The 23,544-nt window shown below is 45.1% G+C and overlaps 1 long non-coding RNA gene across 1 annotated transcript in view; it reads right to left on the reverse strand.

The window, feature by feature from the left end:
• Positions 1-1,277: 1,277 nt before the first annotated feature.
• LOC130362737 (uncharacterized) overlaps positions 1,278-23,544 on the reverse strand; it is a 39,010-nt gene continuing 16,743 nt past the window's right edge. The window contains exon 3 of the long non-coding RNA XR_008891546.1: positions 1,278-1,794. This is a non-coding gene — a long non-coding RNA (uncharacterized LOC130362737). The remainder of the gene's footprint in view (positions 1,795-23,544) is intronic.

Here is a 23,544-nt window from a genome sequence, read left to right on the forward strand (position 1 = left end):
TATACTAACAACCTGTTAGTTTTTGAATTTATGCTGAGAGACAAGTAGATGAAAATACAAATTGTGGATGTGTGACCATGTCTGTTTTCTCTACTTGAATTACTTAGAGAATACCCTCATGGGCGACTCACAGCCAAACTGGTTGGTTGGCACAGTGGGTACACATTTATTATCTGATACAATAACTCTTTAACCATTCAATCAAGCTAGTCAGTATTGTGGTGCTGGGGTGTTGCAATGGTGTAGCAGGGTCTGGTGGTATTAACCCTGTGGGTAAGGTGTTATTAACCCCTGATTAGTCGTGACTCCAGGATGTGGTTGTTTTGGTATAAGGCCCTGCCGACAACCAACCCAGAAATGGCCGGCAACAAAGAAATGTCCACAGCAGGAATTGTGAAAATAACTGGAACTTTTACTTGGAATTCTTATTAAACAGTCTTTACAAATATGCAATTTCTCTAGAGGCAATCGGGATGCAGGATATCTCACAGGCTTGCTGGGACTTGAAGTATTGAGATGATTTATGCAAGCCACTGTGCTACTAATATTCTTTTGTTGAGTAGTAGTCACTAGAATTGTAGATAGAGCTTGATAATTTACGTTTTGAAGTGGCTGCAGGTTCTTTAGGCTTTGGCCTAGCTGAGATTAATTTAGCTAGTACAGGTATTGTGCTTTCTTATGAATCCAGGAATCAAGAGAGAGAGAGACTACAGCCCCTTATATACTAAGGAGGCTGGACTAAAGCCCATTGGTTGCTAAGCCTGTGGTTCCTGTGCCCATGGCACTCTGGGTAGTGTCACATGACAGTGGTTCACATGACTAACCTCTATACATTTGTACAACTTTATGTATAATGAACGATATGTACACAACACATTTACAATGCATTAATAGAAGGTGAGCAAGGGGTGAGCCCTGCAGGAGAGCCCTATGGACGGCAGGGACTCTTACAGAGGGGACCTAGAGATGGTACAGGACCATGTCCTCTACTGGGATACCTCAAACCCCCTTACTTAACAAAAGTTGTCCTCAACGTATGTTCCCTTAGGGAGAGGAACGGAATGGCCATAGGGCCGGATGCAGTCCTGAAGCATTAATCCAAATGTCCCAGTTCAGGCTGGAGATAACAAAAATGATTAAAAAAAAATATATAGAGTCTCTGTGCATTTAAATAATGTATATTTTATACATACATGCTCTGGAACTTATTTACGAACAGGATGGAATAAATATTTTTTTCTTTTCTTTTCTTTTTGGTGAGTTACTGATGATGTTATTATAGTCAGTATAACAATGATACTTTATTATGTTTCAATGCCTTTTTCTGTATAGGTATACTTGTTTTCTTTTACTATGATGCATCTCTAACAACTAGGCATACAATATGACTAGCTTAATCCTAGCTATAACATCCGTCTATAGCTGAAACTTTATTGACATATGACATTTGACTGACATGTAGATATTTGACTATGACTAGGAAATATTTTTCCTTTTTTTTTTAAATTTATGGACACTTGACATGAAGTATGTATAATGACTGTAATGCTTCTGCATACTGAAATTAATCTCCCTGATACCTTTTTATTGACATATATTTAATATAATACCACATATTATTTCCCTTGTTATACACTGGCTGCGGATTGGGTTCTGCCCAATGCCTTAGCTACTAGGGTCTATCGGTACTACACACTTACCCCTAGAACTCTGGATCTAGATAACAATTTCACATACTGTTACCTTTTTGTATACGTATATTTTTTTAGTTAGCTACAGGAATACAAAAGCATCCTAAACACGTAGAAATAAAAAAGAACATATTGGTACATGACATTTGTGCATAACAGTGGTATGGACTGGTAATAAACAGGTAACAGTACCTAAGACTTATTTTCCTTTTCTTGTGCTTGTGAGGTAAATTCATACACCTACCTGTGGTTATATTTTCAAAGTCTCCCTCACCTACATTTCCTTGGGTCACTCTGAGACATCAATGACCTGAGGACATCCAGAAGGGAGACTCAAGACGTAGTCCCTCGCTTTGGACTGGGCAGCCCAGAGGATACCTGAACCTAGTCTTTACTTTACTAGTGGTCCTGTCTCCTTGGCACTTGTCCCTAAAGCATCTACTTATATTGGTACTAACCCTGTAGCAGGAAACACCAGAAAGGTTGCAACTTGTTGCCTAGACCTGGAATATTGTAGTTTGAGGCAGACTACCACTGAAGGTGGAAGAGATGCTGCTCAGTGATGTTCCCTGACCGGAAGCAATAGCCTAGATCCTCTTCACAAACAAGTGATTTAGATCCATCCCCTGTACCTGGGGACTGTAATAGAGAAAAGACAGCCTTTAGCCTTTAATTGCCTGAAGGTTGGGCTACCAGCTTTACTCAGTGAAGATACCGTAAGTGTGACAAGTACCGCTACAGCCAGACATGCTGACAGCGAGTGCACTCTGGCCCCATCCTCCTGTGCTGCTTCTGCCGCCGTTCGCATCAAGGGACGTGCCCACATGCGAACGCCAGGCTCTCACTCTCCTCTCCGCATCTCTGTCCCCTTCACTATTCCCTGATGCCAGCGCATCCGCCCCCACCTCCTAGGGCGCGCGCGTCGGCTTCCTTAGATTTAACGGGCTAGCGAATCATTGATTTGTGCTTGTCTGGTCCTGTGTCTATTTAGCCCCACACTTCCTTCCTGTCCTTGCCGGATCTTTGTGTTCACTAGCCCTAAAGAAAGCGTTCCAGTAGTGTGTTGTCTACAGTGTTCCTGACATCTTGCTTTGGGACCTGACCTTGCTCCTGTGCCACCTGCCCTCTGACCTCCTAGTTTTGTTCCTGACCATGCTCCTGTGCTGCCTGCCCTGACCTGTTGCCTGTTGTCATCTTACCTGTGCCACGTATCACCTCAGCAGCCTGCGTGGATGAGTTGTATCAGGGGAAACGATCTGGTTGCCGCCAGCTGCAGCAAGTCCATCCTGCTTTGTGGCGGGCTCTGGTGAAAACCAGTGGCAGCCTTAGACTCCGCTCCCTGGTACAGCCCACGCCATCGTCCACACAGGTTCAGCGGATTCACTGCTCCACTTCCGTTACAATAAGCCAGAGTGTTAGAACCAGAGGGCAGCAAAGTACAAAATCAGAGGCAAAAAAAAGTCAGGACACGCAATGGATGAAACCTTGACAGCGGTGCAGAACAAAGTAAGCAGGACAGGAGACTGGAAGACAGGAGAATGTCAGGGCATAGGAAAAAGGTCAGATCACAGGAGGTGAGAACATATAAGAAACACAGGGTGTATCACAGGGATAAGCAACACTGATGATGGGAAAACCTCTATCACAGGCACAGGGAAGGCATGAGCACTGGTGCAGCAGCTAACTGGCCCAGCACTCTCACCTCCTGATAGACCGGCAACTATGTCACTAACTAAAGAACAGCCCTGTAGGTGCAAGGCCGTTGTCCTGACAATGTGGAAAGCTGCCAAATGGAGGATGGAGGCAGCACTGGAGCTGGTCAAGGTATGTTTATCCCATTTTCTGCCTTTTCTGTCTTGCTGCAGGAGACAGTCTCCATTGTTTCTCTATAGAGATGATCTCCTGCAGTGAGAAGAAGATAGCAGTGACCCAGGGAGAAAAGCACATAGCCAAACTCTTCTTTCACCTGTATCTAAAGATTGGTGGAGGTCTCAGCACTGAGACCTTGACGGATCAAAATTAGTCTCTGACATATGTCAAAAAATATTTAAAGTGACAGGGGCACGTTAAATAGAAGTAGGCTATTTGGAAGAACAATAACACTTGCTTACTTTTAGTTCTGAAAGAAGATTTTAAACCTGCATCAGAAAATCTGCACCATAGTTTACAGTGCTGTTTCTCATTGAAAACAATGAGAAACAGGCTTCAAACACTAAACCCGTTTTGAACTCTTCCTGAAAAAAACAAAACAACTGTGGTTAGCACTGTTGCCTTGCAGCACTGGGGTCCTAAGTTCAAATGCCACCAAGGACAACAGTTTGTAAGTTTTCTCTGTGTTTGCGTGGGTTTCCTCCGGGTACTCTGGTTTCCTCCCACACTTCAAAACATACTGATAGGTTTAGATTGTGAGCCCCAGTGGGGACAGGGACCAATTTGAGTGTACAGCGCTGCAGAATCTGTGTGTGCTATATAAATGAAGAGTTATTATTATAACATGTGCATAAGGCCTTACATTTGTTGCTTCATTTTAGCATCAACACTAAAAAACTGTATGCACGTTGATTATGTTAATTTGAAAGGAAAGTATAAAAAATTTTATGGAATTTTCTATGTAATGCAACACTACAGTCTTCCATAAGGGATCATAGCTAAACATTTTAAAGGTATATTCCCCCAAATAATTATGCTCTCTATTATCTCTTGATGTCAATGGTTTGGACTCCACACCTAGGCATATTATTCCTCCTTACCGTTTGATTTCTGCAGCTCCTGATGAAATTCAGAAAGTTTCTCCGGGAAAATCCTTTGTGCCTGCCAGATTGAGACGCAAGGTACTAAAATGGGGTCATTCTTCCTTGTCAGCAGGTCATCCTGGAATACGTAAGACTCTACTCCTAATCTCTCAGCACTACTGGTGGTCCCATCTTGAACGTGATGTTTCTGATTTAGTCCATTCCTGTAATTCTTGTGGCCATGACAAAACTCCTCGACAGAGACCTGCAGGACTTTTACAGCCTTTACCCATTCCGGAGACTCCCTGGTCCCATATCACCATGGATTTCATCACCGATTTGCCACCATCTCGTAATAACACTGTCATGTGGGTCATTGTAGATCGGTTTTCCTAGATGGCTCATTTCATTCCCCCAACCTGGTCTTCCTTCTGCCCCCCAGCTGGTGAAGTACTTCTTGTTGCATGTCTTTCGTTTACATGGTCTTTCTCAGCATATAGTTTTGGATCGTGGAGTGTAGTTTGTCTCTAAGTTCTGGCGAGCCCTTTGTACTTGTCTGGACGCACCTGCATGCGAATCTCAGCCCATCACTCACCACCTGCTCCTCCTGCTCCCTCCTCGGCTTCTTTGCTCCGACGCGCGTGACCCCGTCCCCTAGGGTAAGCACGCGCTGGAGCTCTGAAATTTAAATGGCCAGTGCGTCCATTAATTATGTAAACCCTGTGCTCACTTAATGAATTCCTCCACCTCCCACACTTCCCTGCCGGATCTTTGTTGCCCTAGTGCCTGAGAGAAAGCGTTCCTGTGTATTGCCTTGCTGTGTATCGTACCCTTTGTTCTGTGACCTGACCTTAGTCCTTTGCCGCCTGCCTACTGACTACCTTCTATATTCCTGACTATGCTACTGCGCCGCCTGCCCTGACCTTCTGCTATCCCGACTACGAGTTGCCTCATCCTACCTGTGCCTCGAATTTCCTCAGCCGCCTGTGTGGTCGAGCCATCCCAGGGGTAGCGACCTAGGTGCCGCCTGCCGCAGCAAGTCCATCCCGATTTGCGGAAGGCTCTGGTGAAAACCAGCAGCAATTTAAGCTCCGCTCCCTGGTACGGTCCGTGTCATCTGCCACACAGGTCTAGCGAATCCACTACCACCTGTGTCCTGTCTACTGAAATGTGATTGTTACAGATACATTTATATATATTCTAGCCAATATTCCATGAGCCTCAGTAAATACCCTGGACTGCATTGTAATATATTGTAGCAAACTATTCAATAGATTTGTTCAGCTGCTGTTGATTGTTTTAGCTCACAAATTATATAGACAACATGTGGCTTACAGCCTGTGAATGAAGACGAGTGTTCTCATTCCCTAACATCAATTCAACCCAAAGTATACTAGAAAGTTTTATGAAACAATTGTAAAAAAAAAAAAAAAAAATCTAAAAGACATTCTACAAAACAAATTGAACGTGCTAAAATATAGAAACTAGCAGGGATTTGTTATTTATTTAAAAAAATTGGGAAAATGAAACCTGGAATTTCATTGCATGTTGTAGTAGTAGAGCATCACTAGATGGCAGCAGATTAGCTCATTTTACGTGTTCCTTTCTTTACAGACTAAAAGCTTGACAGATTCATAAAACAAAAAGTTGTACTTAAACGCCCCTAGCCATCTTCTCCCCTATCCAAAGGAGATGTATGATTGCGGAGGTCCTGTCGCTGAGGACCCCTGCAATCTCAATCAAACACGTATGTAGGGCAAACAAATTCCGGTCGCACGCCATATGTAGCAATGAAAGTGAGTGAAAGATTAAATCATAACTCGCGATTTCTTTGGAAAATTCCTCCAGATTTATTTTTCCTTTTTCATATTATTCATATTGCACTTCAGATCGTCTTGAAAAGACTAAATAGCAGCATATTTAGCAGCAGAATTAAACAGCATTAGCAGTAGTTCCACCAGTCATGGCACAACGTTTCAGGGGCGGACCCCCTTATTCATGCGCATGAATAAGGGGGTCTGCCCCTGAAACATTGTGCCATGACTGGTGGAACTACTGCTAATGCTGTTTAATTCTGCTGCTAAATATGCTGCTATTTAGTCTTTTCAAGACGATCTGAAGTGCAATATGAATAATATGAAAAAGGAAAAATAAATGCGGAAGAATTTTCCAAAGAAACCGTGAGTTATGATTTAATCTTTCACTCACTTTTATTGCTAAATATGGCGTGTGACCAGCATTTGTTTGCCCTACACACGTGTTTGATTGAAGTTGCTGCAGAGTGTATATGGAGCTCTAAAGGTGTAGTGGCTATCTAGTCAAGAAGTCATTTATATTTGGAAATCAATTGTGCTGTAATATCTGGACCCCCGCAATCTGTCATTCCGCACCCACCTTTTTGAGCTCTTGTGAGCCCATAAAATTGCATTGAGGGGGCGGAGTCATGAAGTCACGAAACTCCGACCCCTCGTCACACTTCACAACCGGAGCCTTCAGCGCTGCGGAGAGCTCACAAAGGTGGGTGCGGAATGACAGATTGTGAGGGTTCCCAGCGATGGGACCCCTGCGATCATACATCTTATCCCCTATCCTTTGGATAAGGGATAAGATGTATTAGGGCCGGAGTACCCCTTTAACCCTTTCAGGACAAAGTCAACTTTCATTTTTGGGGTTTTGTTTTTTCCTCTTCGCCTTCTACATAGTTACATAGTTCATAAGGTTGAAAAAAGACCAGAGGAGGAAACAGCTGCTTCTGGGAAAACCTGGAAAACCTACCGCAGAACTCCAGCAGAAAAATCAGATTTGGGCTATAAGGCGCACACCCAATAGTTGTGCAAAAAAGCAGGCTTTATTACTTCATAAAACATGCAGGATAAATGGGACTATCCCATTTATCCTGCATGCTTGATGAAATAATAAAGCCTGCTGGGACAATGGGATTTTTCTGAAATGGTTTTTGGGGGGCATGTCACATTTAAGAAGCCCCTATGGTGCCAGAACAGCAAATAAAAACCCACATGGCATACTATTTTGGAAACTACACCCCTCAAGGAATGTAACAAGGGGTACAGTGAGCCTTAACACCCCCAAAGGTGTTTGATGACTTTTAGTTAAAGTTGGATGTGTAAATTATTATTTTTTCTTCACCAAAATGCTGGTTTTCCCCCAAATTTTTAATTTTTACAAGGGGTAATAGGAAAAAAAGCCCCCCAAAATTTGTAACCCCATCTCTTTTGAGTATGGAAATACCCTATGTGTGGACATCAAGTGCTCTGCTGGTGCACTACAATGCTCAGAAGAGAAGGAGTCACATTTTGCTTTTGGAAAGCAAATTTTGCTGAAATGGTTTTTGGGGGACATGTCGTATTTAGGAAGCCCCTATGGTGCCAGAACAGCAAAAAAAAAAAAAAGAAAAACACGTGGCATACTATTTTGGAAACTACACCCCTCAAGGAAGGTAACAAGGGGTACAAGTGAGCCTTAACACCTCACAGGTGTTTGATTACTTTTTGTTAAAGTTGGATGTGTAAATGAAAAATTGAGCTTTTGGAAAGAGAATTTGTTTGGAATGGAGTCAGGGGCAATGTGCATTTATAAAGCCCCCCGTGGTCCCAGAACTGTGGCCGCCCACATGTGACCCCACTTTGGAAACTACACCCCTCACAGAATTTAATATGGGATGCAGTAAGTATTTATACCCCACTGGCGTTCCTAAACACTCACCTACCTCAGGCTGGGTGACATGTTGGATCCACTAACGATCCAAACCACCTCCTGTGAAAATAGGGGAGGGGATGCACGGCTACAGAGGGAGCCACTCCCCCCAAATTTGCACAGCAAAGAAAAAAAAACTGAAAATGTAGCCAGCACCTAAACCCAATACACGGGTGCACGCTGCTGTGGCAAGTACAAAACATGTAAAAAAAGAAAATGGCAGCAGCACACTTGGTCAACAAAATGGAGGCTCTTAGCGCACTTTTTGATCAAAACGTGTCCCCCATCCACCACGCGGAGGTGGCCTCTTATCGGATGGGTCCCTAAACACTCACCTACCTCAGGCTGGGGGAGTGGCTCCCTCTGTAGCCGTGCATCCCCTCCCCTATTTTCACAGGAGGTGGTTTGGATCGTTAGTGGATCCAACATGTCACCCAGCCTGAGGTAGGTGAGTGTTTAGGGACCCATCCGATAAGAGGCCACCTCCGCGTGGTGGATGGGGGACACGTTTTGATCAAAAAGTGCGCTAAGAGCCTCCATTTTGTTGACCAAGTGTGCTGCTGCCATTTTCTTTTTTTACATGTTTTGTACTTGCCACAGCAGCGTGCACCCGTGTATTGGGTTTAGGTGCTGGCTACATTTTCAGTTTTTTTTTCTTTGCTGTGCAAATTTGGGGGGAGTGGCTCCCTCTGTAGCCGTGCATCCCCTCCCCTATTTTCACAGGAGGTGGTTTGGATCGTTAGTGGATCCAACATGTCACCCAGCCTGAGGTAGGTGAGTGTTTAGGGACCCATCCGATAAGAGGCCACCTCCGCGTGGTGGATGGGGGACACGTTTTGATCAAAAAGTGCGCTAAGAGCCTCCATTTTGTTGACCAAGTGTGCTGCTGCCATTTTCTTTTTTTACATGTTTTGTACTTGCCACAGCAGCGTGCACCCGTGTATTGGGTTTAGGTGCTGGCTACATTTTCAGGTTTTTTTTCCTTTGCTGTGCAAATTTGGGGGGAGTCGCTCCCTCTGTAGCCGTGCATCCCCTCCCCTATTTTCACAGGAGGTGGTTTGGATCGTTAGTGGATCCAACATGTCACCCAGCCTGAGGTAGGTGAGTGTTTAGGGACCCATCCGATAAGAGGCCACCTCCGCGTGGTGGATGGGGGACACGTTTTGATCAAAAAGTGCGCTAAGAGCCTCCATTTTGTTGACCAAGTGTGCTGCTGCCATTTTCTTTTTTTTACATGTTTTGTACTTGCCACAGCAGCGTGCACCCGTGTATTGGGTTTAGGTGCTGGCTACATTTTCAGTTTTTTTTTCTTTGCTGTGCAAATTTGGGGGGAGTGGCTCCCTCTGTAGCCGTGCATCCCCTCCCCTATTTTCACAGGAGGTGGTTTGGATCGTTAGTGGATCCAACATGTCACCCAGCCTGAGGTAGGTGAGTGTTTAGGGACCCATCCGATAAGAGGCCACCTCCGCGTGGTGGATGGGGGACACGTTTTGATCAAAAAGTGCGCTAAGAGCCTCCATTTTGTTGACCAAGTGTGCTGCTGCCATTTTCTCTTTTTTTACATGTTTTGTACTTGCCACAGCAGCGTGCACCCGTGTATTGGGTTTAGGTGCTGGCTACATTTTCAGGTTTTTTTTCTTTGCTGCCCACTGGCGTTTGACAGATCTTTAAGACACCTGTGGGGCTTAAATGCTCACTGTACCCCTTATTACATTAGGTGTGGGGTGTAGTTTCCAAAATGGGGTCACATGTGGGGGGGGGGGGTCCATTGTTCTGGTACTATGGGGGCTTTGTAAACACACGTGGACTTCAATTCCGGACAAATTTTCTCTTTAAAAGTCCAATGGTGCTCCTTCTCTTCTGAGCATTGTAGTTCGCCCGCAGAGCACTTTACATCCACTTATGGGTAATGTTCTTACTCAGAAGAAATGGGGTTACAAATTTTTGTTTCTTTTCCCCCTATTTTCCCTTGAAAATTAAAAATTTTGGGTAACACTAGCATTTTAGTGAAAACATTTTTTTCTTTATTTTCCCATCCAACTTTAATGAAAATTCGTCAAACACCTGTGGGGTGTTAAGGCTCACTTTACCCCTTGTTACATTCACATGTGGGTATGTTAATTTTTTTGCGTTTATGTCAGAACCGCTGTAAAATCAGCCACCCCTGTGCAAATCACCAATTTAGGCCTCAAATGTACATAGTGCGCTCTCACTCCTGAGCCTTGTTGTGCGTCCGTGGACCATTTTACGCCCACATATGGGGTAAATTTGTGTTGCAAATTTTGTTTTTGTTTTTTTCCTTTTACCTCTTGTGAAAATAAAAAGTATGGGGCAATACCAGTATGTTAGTGTAAAATGTTTTATTTTTTTACACTAACAGGCTGGTTTAGCCCCCAACTTTTCCTTTTCATAAGGGGTAAAAGGAGAAAAAGCCCCCCAAAATTTGTAGTGTGATTTCTCCCAGGTACCGAAATATCCCATATATGGCCCTAAACTGTTTCCTTGAAATATGACCGGGCTCCGAAGTGAGAGAGCCCCATGCGCATTTGAGGACTAAATTAGGGATTGCATAGGGGTGGACATAGGGATATTCTATGCCAGTGATTCCCAAACACTGTGCCTCCAGCTGTTGCTAAACTCCCAGCATGCCTGGACAGTAAGTGTTTGTCCGGAGATGCTGGAAGTTGTTGTTTTGCTACAGCTGGAGGCTCCGTTTTGGAAACACTGCCATACAATAAGTTTTTCATTTTTATGGGGGGGGGGGGGGACAGTGTAAGGGAGTGTATATGTAGTGTTTTCCCTTTATTATGTGTTAGTTTAGTGTTTTAGGGTACATTCACACTGGCGGGTTTTTGCGAAAAATTTGCCGCAGCACAAACTTCAAGCAGGAAACTCACTGTAAACCCACCCGTGTGAATGTTCCCTGTACATTCACATGGGGGGGGGGGGGGCAAACCTCCAGCTGTTTCAAAACTACAACTCCCAGCATGTACTGACAGACCGTGCATGCTGGGAGTTGTACTTTTGCAACAGCTGGAGGCACCCTGGTTGGAAAACCTTCAGTTAGGTTCTGTTACCTAACTCAGTATTTTCCAACCAGTGTACCTCCAGCTGTTGCTACAGTTTAGAGACTACTGTATAGTGGTCTCAAACTGTAGCCCTCCAGATGTTGCTAGGCCACTCACCGGCTTCCGTAGGATCCAGGGAGCCGCATTGCTGTCCTCTTCTGCCGCCGATCACCGGCGCCGATCGACGCCCGCTGCTGTCGTCGATGGGTAAATGGACTTCGGCACCAGTCCTCGTCGGTTTCCCCATTCTGTCCGGCCTATTGTGGGTGGACAGAATGGGGAAACCGAAAGTTAACCCCCGCCCCCGATCTGCTATTGGTGGTCCTTTCTAGACGACCAATATCAGGGATAGGAGGGGTGGCACCCCTGCCACCTCACTCCTATCCCTTCAGGTGGATCGTGGGTGTCTTGGGCAACTCCGATCCCCCTTATTTTCCGGATCACCGGAGACCCGTTTGACCCGGAACTACCGCAAATCGCCGTTGTGAAGTCACCGGCGATTTGTTGCGATCGCCGACATGGGGGGGGGGGGGGTCTAATGACCCCCCTGGGCATTTGCGTGGGGTGCCTCTTGATGGATGTCAGCAGTCACCCCGGTCCGGTCCCCACCCGGCGCGCTGCGGGGACCGAGATTCACACGAGCGTACAGGTATGCCCTGGGTCCTTAAATAGCAGGGTGTCAAGGCGTACCTGTACAGGTTAAACTAACAGGTCTATAATTCCCAGGGTCACCATTTGACCCCTTTTTAAATATTGGCACCACATTTGTCATGCGCAGGTCCTGGTGAACAGTCCCAGGTACTATAGAGTCCCTGAATATTAAAAATAGGGGTCTGTCTATTACATTACTTAATTCCTTTAGAACACAGGGATGAATACCATCTGGACCTGGTGATTTATCTATTTTGATTTTTTGTAGGCGGCACTGTACTTCTTCCTGGGTTAGACAGGTGACCTGTACTGGGGAGTTTACCTTATCTCACTGTATTTCAGCTGGCATTTCATTTTCCTCGGTGAATACAGTCCAGAAGAATTTGTTTAATATATTTGCTTTTTCCTGATATCCATTTATAATTTCTTCCTCTTCATTTTTTAAAGGGCCTAAACTTTCATTTTTGACCTTTTTGCTATTTATATAGTTAAAGAACATTTTGAGGTTAGTTTTACTCCCTTTGGCAATGAGTCTTTCTGTCTCTATTTTTTCAGCTTTTATCAGTTTTTTACATATTCTACATTTTTCTCTATAGCTTTTTAATGCTTCTTCGCTGCCATCGTGTTTTAGTAATTTAAATGCTTTATTTTTTGTCATTTATTGCCCCCTTAACATTTTTATTCATCCATATTGGTTTTCTTTTATTTCTGACCCTTTAATTCCCATAGGGTATATTCATCTTACAGTGAGAATTTAAAATATTCTTAATATTCTAATAGACATAACTCATAACTCTGCGTCACCAATTATACTTTGCACACAAAAAATATCTGTGGGACAAAATTGAAAAAAATTTCTACACAATGCACTTTTCGTAAACAGTGACACATTGGGGAGATCTATCAAAACCTGTGTAGAAGAGAGCTGCAGTTGCCCATAGCAACCAATTAGATCGCTTCTTAAATTTTTCAGAGGCCTTTTTAAAAATGAAAGTAGTAATCTGATTGGTTCCTATAGGTAGCCGCAACTCTCTTCCTCTACACAGGTGTTGATAAATCTCCTCCATTAACTTTATTATGTAGGTCCATTCGATTACAACGATACCCAAATTGGTCCATTGACCATGCACATTACTCAACATTATATTTAATATTTTGAACATTTACGCATGCGGCGATACCACATATGTTGTTGTTTTTTTTGGGGATAACATTTTTTTTTTTTTTTTTTTAAGAAAAAAGGAAGGTGGTTAAATCATTTATTAGGGAAGGGGTTAATTCTATTTTATTACTTTTTTTTGCGGGAAGGGGTTAAGCACATCTGTCTAGGCAAATCTGTCTACAGTATAATAGCTGAGCTATTATAAGCAAATATGCCATTCAGGAGCATGAAAAAGCTAGGTGAGAAATTATGACCTAGCTTTTCCGTGCTCCTGAATGCCATTGATACTTATAGCCTATAAGGATAACTTACTATAAATTATAGACAAATCTGTCTATTACAGCTTAACGGGGTACTCCGGTGGAAAACATTTTTGTTTAAAATCAATTGGTGCCAGAAAGTTAAACAGATTTGTAAATTACTTCTATTAAAAAATCTTTACCCTTCCAGTACTTTTTAGCAGCTGTATGCTACAGAGGAAATTCTTTTCTTTTTGAATTTCTTTTTTGTCTTGTCCACAGTGCTTTCTGCTGACACCTGATGCCCTTATCAGGGACTGTCAAGAGCAAGAGAAAATCCCCATTGCAAACCTATGCTGTTCTGGACAGTTCCTTACACGGACAGAGGTGTCAGCAGAGAGCACAGTGGACAAGACAAAAAAATAAATTAAAAAAAGAAAAGAGTTTCCTCTGTAGCATTCAGCTGCTAAAAAGTACTGGAAGGGTAAAGATTTTTTAATAGAAGTCATTTACAAATCTGTTTAACTTTCTGGCACCAGTTGATTTAAAAAAAAAAAAATGTTTTCCACTGGAGTACCCCTTTAACTAATATAAGCAGAAATGGCACTAAGGAGTACAGAAAAGCTGGGTGAAAATTTTTCACTGAGCTTTTTCATGCTCCTGAATGGCATCTCTGTTTATAACAGCTTAGCTATTATAAAGAGATTTGCCAGTCAAATCTGTCTATAATAGCTGAAATATTATAGGCAGATATGCCATTTAGGAGAATGAAAAAACTAGGTGAGAAACTGTCACCTAGCTTTTCTGGGCTCCTGAATGGCATATCTACTTACCATAGCTCAGCTATTATAGACAGATTTGACTAAACGTTATAGGTAAATATATCTATAATAGGTGAGCTATGATAAGCAGATATGCCATTCAGGAGCCCAGAAAAGCTGGTGACAATTTGTTACCTAGCTTTTCCATGATTCTGAATGGCATGTCTGTCTATAAGACCTGAGCTTTTATAAGCAGACATGCCATTCAGCACCATGGAAAAGCTAGGTGAGAAATTGTCACCTATCTTTTCTGGGCTCCTGAATGGCATATCTGCCTATCATAGCTCAGCTATTAAACATGTGCAGAACCCAAAAAATTTTTTTTTTCATTTTGTTCGTTTTCGTTTTTTTTTTTTTTTTCGGTTCTGTGAATATTCGAAATGCTGTGCATTCGTCATATTCGGTTTTCGGATGCATCCACAAATTTTTTTTCCGTTTTCGGATGCATTCGTTTAAAAAAACGGATGCATTCGTTAAAAACAACGAATGCATTCGTTAATTCAGATTTTTTTTTGTTCTGCACATGTCTAGTGATCCCTCAACATACGATGGTAATTCGTATGTTGAGGGATTTGTGCAATGTAAAAAAGTAAAGTCCTACTCACCTGTCCCCGCTGCCTCCGCTGGGCTCTCCTAGTCCTCTTCGGTACTCCGCTGGGCTCCACTGGGCTCTGCTGGTCTTCTCCGGCCCTCCGTTGTCTGCCGCAAGGCCTTACGTAGCGAGCAGTGGTGGATCCAGGGGGGGGCAACGGGGCAATTGCCCCCCCCCCCCCCCCCCCCGCTCCCTAGCATGGTGGAGCCGAAGCTGCGAAGCTGTAAGCTCCGGCTCCACCATTCACTAACCTTACACACACGCTGTGCGTACACAGCGTGTGAGCTCCGGGGACGAGATCCACTAAAGGCCGGCGCGATGATGTGACCCGTCCCCGCGGCCTGCATACTGGAAGTAAAGGTATGCTCAGGGATTAGGGATATGCGCCATTGTTAGGAGGGGGGTCAGAGAAAAGGGAATATTTCATGAGGGTCTGCAGGGCAAAGCATAGGGGGCATTATATGTGAAGAGCACATGACAGGGGGGGCCCCCTGTCCTGTGCCCTTCACATATAATGTCCCCTGTGCCCCTCACATAATGCCCCCTGTGCTGTGCCACACATATAAATTATATGTGTGGGGCACACAGCACAGGGGGCATTATATGTGTGGGGCACAGCACAGGGGGGCATTATATGATATAATGCCCCCCTGTCCTGTGCCCCTCACATATAATGCACCCTGTGCTGTTCCCCTCACATATAATGCCCCCTGTGCTGTGCCACACATATATATTATATGCGTGGGGCACAGCACAGGGGGCATTATATGTGTGGGGCACAGCACAGGGGGCATTATATGTGTGGGGCACAGGACAGGGGGGCATTATATCATATAATGCCCCCTGTTCTGTGCCCCACACTTATAATGCCCCCCTGTCCTGTGCCCTTCACATATAATGTCCCCTGTACCCCTTGCATAATGCCCCCTGTGCTGTGCCACACATATAAATTATATGTGTGGGGCACACAGCACAGGGGGCATTATATATGTGGGGCACAGCACAGGGGGGCATTATATGATATAATGCCCCCCTGTCCTGTGCCCCTCACATATAATGCCCCCTGTGCTGTTCCCCTCACATATAATGCACCCTGTGCTGTGCCACACATATATATTATATGCGTGGGGCACAGCACAGGGGGCATTATATGTGTGGGGCACAGCACAGGGGGCATTAGATGTGTGGGGCACAGGACAGGGGGGCATTATATCATACAATGCCCCCTGTTCTGTGCCCCACACTTATAATGCCCCCCTGTCCTGTACCCTTCACATATAATGTCCCCTGTGCTGTGCCCCTCACATAATGCCCCCTGTGCTGTGCCACTCACATAATGCCCCCTGTGCTGTGCCACACATATAAATTATATGTGTGGGGCACACAGTACAGGGGTCATTATATGTGTGGGGCACAGCACAGGGGGGCATTATATGTGTGGGGCACAGGACAGGGGGCATTATATCATATAATGCCCCCTGTTCTGTGCCCCACACTTATAATGCCCCCTGTGCTGTGCCCCTCACATATATTGCCCCCTGTGCTGTTCCCCTCACATATATTGCCCCCTGTGCTGTGTCCCACACATATAATGCCCCCTGTGCTGTGCCCCTCACATATAATTCCCCATCATGCGCCCCTCATATATAATGCCCCCATCATGTGCCCCTCACATATAATGCCCCCATCATGTGCCCCTCAAATATAATGCCCCCATTCTTTAACCCTCACATATAATGCCCCCATCATGCGCCCCTCATATAGAATGCCCCCTGTGCTGTGCCCTTCACATATAAGGCCCCCATCATGCGCCCCTCACATATAATGCCCCCTGTGCTGTGCCCCTCACATATACTGCCCCCATCATGCGCCCCTCACATATAATGCCCCCTGTGCTGTGCCCCTCACATATAATGTTCCTGTCATGTGCTCCAAACATATAATGCCCCCTGTGCTGTGCCCCTCACATATAATGCCCCCTGAGGGGACAGGACATGGGGCTTTATATGTGAAGGGCACAGCACAGGGGGCATTATATGTGAGGGGCGCATGATGGGGGCATTATATGTGAGGGGCACAGCACAGGGGGCATTATATGTGCGGGATGCATGATGGGGGCATTATATGTGCGGGACGCATGATGGGGGGGTTTATATATGAGGGGCACATGATGGAGGCATTATATGTGAGGGGCAAAGAATGGGGGCATTATATGTGAAGGGCACAGGGGGCATTAAATGTGTGGGGCACATGACAGGAGCCTTATATGTGAGGGGCACAGCACAGAGGGCATTATTATGTGGGGGGAACAGGACGGGTCACAATTATTATATGTAGAGGTACAAGATGGGGCATTATTACCATATGTGAAGGCACAGAGTGTTTTGCCTTTCAGAAGTATAGTGTATATTATGAGGAATTTCTGGGGTGGTACATTTTTTAGGGGCCACAATACATTACAGTATTTTACTCAGAGGGTGCACTGCACAGCAAGTTATATTCAGAGAGTGCAGTGTGTGGTAGTATTAGATTTAGAGGGAACAGTATGTGTGAGTATTATATTCAGTGGGTACAGTGTGTGATAGTATTATATTTAGAGGGTGCAGTGTGTGATAGTATTATATTTAGAGGGTGCAGTGTGTGATAGCATTATATTTAGAGGGTGCAGTGTGTGATAGTATTATATTTAGAGGGTGCAGTGTGTGATAGTATTATATTTAGAGGGTGCAGTGTGTGATAGCATTATATTTAGAGGGTGCAGTGTGTGATAGTATTATATTTAGAGGGTGCAGTGTGTGATAGTATTATATTCAGAGGGTGCAGTGTTTGGTAGTATATTTAGAGGGCACAGTGTGTGATAGTATTATATTCAGAGGGTACAACGTATGGCGGTATTATATTCAGAGGGTACAGTGTGTTGTATATTCAGGGGGTACAGTGTGTCAGAATTATATTCAGAGGGTGTGTGCCAGTATTATATTCAAAGAATACAGTGTTTGGCAGTATTATAATAATTATTGTTTTCATATAGAGGATCATAATGTGCTGACATAGTGAGGAGACGTCTGGGCATCAAGTTCTGCAGAGAGAAGATTTAGCTGGAACAAATCCTGGCGGTATGTACCAGCTGAATTAGATAAGGAAAGACTATAGAGAAGACGTCACCTGTAATCACTGATATCATTGTGTATTCTCCTCACTATAGAGAAGACGTCACCTGTAATCACTGATCTCTATAGTGAGGAGAATACACAATGATATCAGTGATTACAGGTGACGTCTTCTCTATAGTGAGAATACACAATGATATCATTGATTACAGGTGACGTCTTCTCTGTAGTGAGGAGAATACACAATGATATCAGTGATTACAGGTGACGTCTTCTCTATAGTGAGGAGAATACACAATGATAAGACGTCACCTGTAGTCACTGATATCACTGTGTATTCTCCTCACTATAGAGAAGACGTCACCTTTAGTCACTGATATCATTGTGTATTCTCCTCACTATAGAGAAGAGGTCATCTGTAATCACTGATATCATTGTGTATTCTCCTCACTATAGAGAAGACGTCACCTGTAATCACTGATATCACTGTGTATTCTCCTCACTATAGAGAAGACGTCACCTGTAGTCACTGATATCATTGTGTATTCTCCTCACTATAGAGAAGAGGTCATCTGTAATCACTGATATCATTGTGTATTCTCCTCACTATAGAGAAGAGGTCATTTGTAATCACTGATATCATTGTGTATTCTCCTCACTATGTCCCATCAGAGCTGGAGTTACTTGTAAGTTCTGCAGTTATGATGGGTGAAACAACAACTCCCAGCATAACCTTACCACTGCTTAGGTCATACTGGGAGCTGTAGTTTTAAATGGTAAAAATTTCTTTAGCACTTTCCCATTCTGTGGCAATTGGTATATTTGATTATTATTCTGACATATGAGCATGGCCAAAAAGTCTTAAACAAGGTTAGGACTGTATGATACATTTAATAATATTGTAAGTTCTGTAATCTTTTTTTCTGTCCGCCAACACAAAATACTCTAATAGTGCCCCTCCCGAGACTCGACTCTGGATCCGCCCCTGGTAGCGACGTCATCACGTCGCTGCCGCACGCCGTTCCTATTGGATGATGGGACGGCGTGCGCGGCGGCAGCGTCATGACGACGTCAGAGGGAGACCCGTATGAAGGCCCCGGACCAGCCCAGGACCCACCGGAGGAAGGCCCGGAGCAGCTCGGAAAGGTGAGTGAACCTGCCCGGGCTGATTCAACTGCTATCCGGCAGCAGCTTAAGCATTATGCGCTGCCGGATAGCAGTTGATGCATGGCCCCGACATTCGGTATACTGATAACGAATGCATTCGTTGTTCGTTAACATGCATATTTGTTATGCGTTAGTTAATGAATGCATATTCATATTCGTATGCTTTTTTGGGATTTTGTAATTTTTTTTTTCGTGCATTCTTTTCGTAGCGAACATCCAAAAACTGGAAACATTTTTCGTTCCGTGTTCATTACGAAACTAATTGCACATGTCTATCAGCTGTTATAGACAGATTTGACCAAAAGTTACAGGTAAATCTATCTATTATAGCTGAGCTATGATAAGCAGATATACCATTCAGGAACACAGAAAAGCTAAGTGACAATTTCTCACCTAGCTTTTCCATGCTCCCGAATGGCATGTCTGCTTATAATAGCTCAGCTATTATAAGCAGACATACCATTCAGGAGAGTGGAAAAGATAGGTGAGAAATTGTCACCTAGCTTTTCTGTGTACCTCAATGGCAAGTCAGTTCATGGATGGTGGTGGTACATTTTTGGGGGACTCCAGACGCAAAGAGCAATGACGACAAATTTGACAGGCGCAGACCGAGCAGGAATGCAGCACGTATGCTGCTCTTTCTGGCAGGGGGGGGAGGAGCATCCTACGCTACCGTGACGTGGGTGATGCAGGTCAGGAGTTTACCCAGCCCACGTGATCACCCATGGCTGTAAGTAAGAAATAGGGCCGGCCTGGGACATCGCAGGGCCGGCCCTCTTTTTCTGTTAACGTATTTAACGCGGGCGCAGGGCGGCCTATGCGGGCCGCTGGGCCTATTTTCATGTAGGGGCCTGGAGCTGCAGCTCCATCCGCCCCTATGTTAATCCAGTCCGGCTTCTACCACCCAATCACCCTACCCTTCCTCCCAATACAATTGTCTACCCCCTCATACTATGAGCACCATGAAGGAATTATTTGGGTCATTATAATGGAGCCTAATATATGTTTTTCTGCCACGATCTGCTGGGACACGTCATGGTTGGAGAAAGTCTTCATGGTGGTCTGAACCAGAAAGAGAAGAAAAGGATAGAGAACGACACCAAGAAGATGCCCCCTGTGAGTCAGCCACTGGACGTAACTGCACTTTAGAGCCTGTGTACAGCTGGTATATATCACTATATTGTCACTGTGTAGGGCGATACTGGTTTGTGTACAATGTCTTTTATACAGCATCAGTACGGTGGTATTATCCAGTCACTATGGGATAGTAATGGCAGTAGTCATGGTGTGGCAGTATCATTTGTCCCTTGTATAGTGGTGTTATTGGTGATATTGGTCTGTGTATACTAGTTTCTATTTAGTATCAGTATATTGGTATAAGTCATTGCAGTAGTAATATCTTATCCTTGTGTGGAGGCATTTTATATTCTTATACCTGAAGCCATGAGATAATCATGCGAGTACTGCTGGTATACACTGTAAGCATCGCCATTCACTTACATTCAGGGAGGTGGGGGCGCATACACAATACTTTGCCTTGCTCTGGGTGCTGCCAACCCACACTACATCACAACATCTCGTCAGCTAGGGCCTTAGGTTCTAGTTTTGCCTAAGGCCTAGTTTTGCACCTAACGCAAATATGGTTTATAGAACTTGAAGATTTTTTTTTAAATACTCTGCTTTGAACACGGTTTATTGGCTAGCAGCCAGTTATACCTTATTCAGTCTTATAGGTAACAGATCATATGACTTACGTTTACATGCTGTTACACCGAGCGCTCCGGGTCCCTGCTCCTCCCCGGAGCGCTCACGGCGTCTCTCTCCCTGCAGCGCCCCGGTCAGACCCGCTGACCGGGAGCGCTGCACTGACATTGCCGGCGGGGATGCGATTCGCACAGCGGGACGCGCCCGCTCGCGAATCGCATCCCAAGTCACTTACCCGTCCCGGTCCCCAGCTGTCATGTGCTGGCGCGCGCGGCTCCGCTCTCTAGGGCGCGCGCGCGCCAGCTCTCTGAGACTTAAAGGGCCAGTGCACCAATGATTGGTGCCTGGCCCAATTAGCTTAATTAGCTTCCACCTGCTCCCTGGCTATATCACATCACTTCCCCTGCACTCCCTTGCCGGATCTTGTTGCCTTGTGCCAGTGAAAGCGTTTAGTGTTGTCCAAGCCTGTGTTACCTGATCTCCTGCTATCCATATTGACTACGAACCTTGCCGCCTGCCCCGACCTTCTGCTACGTCTGACCTTGCCTCTGCCTAGTCCTCCTGTCCCACGCCTTCTCAGCAGTCAGCGAGGTTGAGCCGTTGCTAGTGGATACGACCTGGTTGCTACTGCCGCAGCAAGACCATCCCGCTTTGCGGCGGGCTCTGGTGAACACCAGTAGCCTCTTAGAACCGGTCCACCAGCACTGTCCACGCCAATCCCTCGCTGACACAGTGGATCCACAACCTGTAAGCCGAATCGTGACACATGCATCAGCTCAGCCAAAGTAATAGATTTATTTTCACTAATAATATCTTCCACAATCAAAAATGTTTTATGGCTCTTCAATAGCTTGGATTTTGGAAAATGATCAGCTTGTGATCATGGACTTTTTGATGAGAGGAATCTCCTGGCATACTCTTGTCACTTTTTGAAAGTGGTATATTCTTATAGAATGCATTGAAAAGAGACTGTGCCTCTATACAGTACATGGATGATTGTAATCCATAGATTTTGAAAACGTTTATTCAGAATTTATAAACTTGCTTCATAAACGCTATGCATGGGCGTAGGAACCGGGGTGGGGGGGGACACATCCCCCCCCCCAGGAAATCATGTGGGGGGACCGAGATAATTACCGAATCCCCCCCCCCCCCACACAGTTTTGCCCGCAGTACCAACTTAAAAAGTGAGACTGCAGGCAAAGTTGGGATTGTGGAGGGAAGAGAAAGGAGAAGGAGTCAGTGTCAGGGGGATGCAGGGATGTCCCAGTCTTCGCCGCGGGCCGAGCCACATTAAAAGACTGGAGGCTGCCGGGTGGCGGTGCACACAGGCACGTCACTGACATGCCTGTGTGAGCCCGAACAGAAGGAACGCCGCGGTGCAGTAAGACAGGCAGCTGGCCAAGTAATTACACCAGCACAGCACACTGCCTTCACTGCTCCCCCAGTCCTGGGACCTGCTGCTATAGCCCATAGGTCCCGGATCGAAGGAGCAGTGAGATTGGAGCACAGAGGCGGGTCAGTACACAGACATGCTGTCTGCAACCATATTCTGTACATGGCTGGAGGCAGTATGTTTGTTGGGGCATAGGGGGCCTACACCTAACTATGGGGGCACTGGGGGCCTACACCTACCAGTGGGGGGCACTGGGGGACCTATATCTACCAATGGTGGCACTGGGGACCTACATCTACTTATGGGGGCTATATGGGGGCCTACATCTACTTAAGGGGGCAATATGGGGGCCTACATCTACTTATGGTGGCAATATGGGGGCAATATGGGGGCCTGCATCTACTTATGGGGGCCTACATCTACCTATGGGGGCAATATGGGAGCCTACACCTACCTATAGGGGCTTTAAATATATATAGGGGGAACTGTACCATCTGACTGTACAATTGAATCCTGCAGTGTCGACGCCGAGAAGGAAGAAGAACAGATCACATGACCTCTTATCATGTGACCTGTAAAGAGATGAGAGAAAAGGGGGGCTGGGCAGTAGCATTCAGCAGCAGGAGCTGTACAGGTGCCCTGGAGGAATTGAGTGGTGTGTGTACAGGCAGGTACTTGTGTGAATAATGCACACCACATCTACATCATGATTGGGGTCTCTAAGAGGTCATTATAAATATAGAGAGGGCATATAATATCTGACAACTGACTACAGAGGGGGAGCTATAGGGGCTACGGGGGGCATTATCACTGTACAGGGGGTATAGTGGATAGAGAGGGGGACATAATGCCTCCTATGTAGCCACTATGGCTCCTATGCAGTCATTATGCCCCCTCTCTAGCCATTAATATGTCCCCTACACACAGAATGAGCCCTCTGTAGCCAGTAATTTGCCCCCTGTACAGCCATAAGACCCCCTCTGTAGCCTCTATGCCCCTCTGTAGTCATAATGCCCACTGTACAGTACAGATGGCATATTACTGGCAACAGAGGGGGCATTATGACTGTGTACAGAGGGCATATTGGATACAGAGGGGGCCTAATGACTGCACAGGGGGCATAGCGGCAACAGAGGGGGCATTATGACTATGTACAGAGGGCATAGTAGATACAGAGTGGGCATTATGACTGTACATGGGGCATATTACTGACTACAGAGGGGGGGATTATGACTGTACAGGGTCAGGGGCACATATAAATTAAGCATAAATGAAGCTGAATTTGGTACAGTCATGCAATTTTGATTAGTTCAGTCCCTTTTGGACCCTTCCTTTTGAAACACCCCTTTATGGCTCCACCCCTACATAGCCACACCCATACATGATTGATATATAGATGATGATACACAGTACTTGACATGCTAATTATAATCTCTCCAAATCATGAGACTACTGCCAGGTGTTTCTAGGTGGCTGTCTCCCGAAAACAGAAAAACA

The sequence above is a fragment of the Hyla sarda genome, chromosome 1 (genome assembly GCF_029499605.1).
Source record: "Hyla sarda isolate aHylSar1 chromosome 1, aHylSar1.hap1, whole genome shotgun sequence".
Classification (NCBI taxonomy): domain Eukaryota; kingdom Metazoa; phylum Chordata; class Amphibia; order Anura; family Hylidae; genus Hyla; species Hyla sarda.